This window comes from Phallusia mammillata, chromosome 6 (assembly GCF_965637545.1).
Source record: "Phallusia mammillata chromosome 6, kaPhaMamm4.hap1.1, whole genome shotgun sequence".
NCBI classification, from domain to species: Eukaryota; Metazoa; Chordata; class Ascidiacea; order Phlebobranchia; family Ascidiidae; genus Phallusia; species Phallusia mammillata.
Genome location: NC_137257.1, coordinates 25,406,655 through 25,409,602, shown reverse-complemented (window position 1 = coordinate 25,409,602; position 2,948 = coordinate 25,406,655).

Here is a 2,948-nt window from a genome sequence, read left to right as displayed (position 1 = left end):
ATTTACGATCAGGACATATGGGATAAACTTTGTTACTTTTTGCCTCCCAAATACCAATGAAAACAAACTCTCTTTTTCAGTTCCGTTTTGTAGCACGTTTGAACATGTACTTGTGTAGACAGACTGCATTGCACGAATTAGTTTAAATTGCCAGAGAGGATTTTTTCCGGTTACAAAAACGTTTAAGAATAATTGTGATTTTTTTTAATATAATTTTTGACATAAACATTTATGCCGATAAACCCATTGTCAAGGTTACTTTTTTTGTAAATAGCAAAATATTTAAATGCCCTTTTCCGCATTTATCAATACGTTTAGTGTTACTAATAGTGGCTTGTAGGATTTTTTTGCCAAATTCAGGGGTTAACATTTCGCACAAAACTTTTACTGAAATAAATCTTTTAGATAAGTTTTTAAACGTTTGGTATTCTAAAAAGGAAAAAAATGTATTTAAATTACTTAGATAGGAACGATATGCGAAAATAAAAGCCGTTTTTGTGTGTTTATTTATAACGTGGTCTTTTCTTTTTGTAAGTATTTTAATTTCGAACACAGTTGCACTGCCGTTTGTGCAAGTTTTGTAAAATGTGTTTAGATTATTTGTTAAGCTGGGTTTTCGGGACAAATCAAAATCTGACGACATACCATGAGGAAATAAAGAAAGTTGAAAACGAAAGAGAAGGGAAAAAAATAAGGCCGGCGGTGGGTCAAGTTGTATATAGTGGTCGAGGGGTGCACAACCTTTTCTATGTGACAGCCCAAGTGTCTCCTTTTTTAGTTTTATATTACTGATGCAAGAAGATTTAACTTACAATATCCCATTTATAGATGACTGAAAGCCCTGATTATTATTTTTTTTACTTTATACGTTGATTCAGCAGAACGATTTGGTAATCAATCTTAACTGCTTATGACGTCACCATCTGTATTGTTACGTTGTTTGTTCCCTGTTTATTACATACATTTTAATACACACTTTCACGACCGCATAAATTCGTCTTCGCGGCAGCAGGTTGTGCATCCCAGCAGTAGTTTTATTTTGGTTCGAAATTTGAATTGGTAAAAGTTTTTTTTTTATCTAATAAATTGCATGATTGTGTTATTTTAACAATAACACAAACATTTATAAAATCAACATTTAAAAGCAATAAATAAAATTATTGGCCTGTTTAATTTGTTTATTAGGTCGCAACTGCATAAAAGAAATTAGTCCGACTTTTCACAGTGACAGAACTGCCACAGATGATAAAGTTAATGAGTTAAAAGCTCGTTTGCCAGCTCATGCACAAGTGTTTGGAAACAGTGTGCGGGGACGAGGGTGCGCGCGCGTGTGCTGTGTTATTGTTTACTTGAAAGCTTGTTAACTCTTCTGCTTCTCGTGGCTCGTATCGGTCGTCTGCAGTAGCGAGTAAGTTCATTATTACGATTCTTAACGCTTGCTGCTTAGAGCCGACATGATCCACAAAAGATCAATTTAGTTCTTGTCTTTTATTCTGGTTACGCAACACACATCAAGTCTCATTTATCTCAGGAAAGGATACGATGGAAAGAGAGAGATCAACGATAAAACATTGGCTTTTAAACTGATACTCGTTTTTCTTGCGATCATTGCAAAACAGTACCTTCTTTTACCCACATCAGTTATTAGTTTGTTTTAAGTTAAACGCTTGCAAAGATATGCAGCACTGCAATTGGATTGCACAACTATTTCGAAACACCCGGTTTACGCAACAGCCTGTCTTATGGTCAGGGCTGTTGGAAGATATCAGGAAGACGGGAACATGTAACAACGACATTGAATATGTGCTTCAACAGTTACTGAATCATGAGAACACATGGAACAGTAAAGTTACACCGCTCGATACCATATGTCGCAAAAGCAGCATATAAATTCCATGGAACGAAAAGTCATGGTTGCAAAGTTAAAATTTTCCATTACTTAATGCTTAGCCAAACCAAAGTGCCAAAATGATGGTTTAAAAGCACGTGACCGCTACAAATACTCCGGCGCTAGAGGGATTAAATGTGTTCTATATATGAACACAGGGTGGGAGTAAAGAGTCATGGCGGTAAAGACGTACTGTACGATAAGAATTACACACGATACAATCACATTACTAATACGGCGAAAAATGCTTCCTGCCCTTTATGGGCTCTGTGAGAAAAACATATAAATGACAATTGTGTACTGGATGATAAACAAGTGCGATTGACAAACATACGATCCAATTAATAACACGAAAATTAACTCGTGCTCTGCCGTAAATTGATTCACTTCCCAATTTATTATCGTAATTGTCTAAAAAAATGTTTTGATTTTCGGCAATATCTCCATACTTGGCAATTGTGCAAGGGGTGCATGAAAATACAACAACATGCAATTTTAACTTGCAAACACAACAACATGCAAACTTAATTTTCAAACACAACGACATGCAAATTTAACTTGCAAGCATGTAGCATGTATAGTTGTGTAGTGATTTTGTGCTTTGGACTGAGCGAGGATTGTGCTAGAGGTATGTGCACTTTAGCTCGGCACGCTCGCTTTGAAGCCGATGAACATTCCCACGTGCCTTGCGATGTAAGTATCGGTGTTGTAGAGGAAGCGATTGCCGTACTGAATAGCAGTTGTAGAGGCAGCGATTGCCGTACATGCTTTTACTCTTGCGAGAGAGCGAGGGTGTAAATTACGATTGATATATATATTAAAAGTGTTCACCCATATGCTATTTCATCAGACGTTTCAAGACATGATAAGGACAGTAGTTTCGGACCACTTGCTTGTCCGCAACCTGGCCAGAAATTGACGTGACAAACAAATGTCTTTAAGCACGTTATTTTTGCCCTACAGCCCATGTCAAACCGCTGCACTTGTTAATTTGATGTACATGCGTCGAGAATTCTCGACGTGATCAGTTGCGGTTCGTCTATTTACCCATATGTAAGGG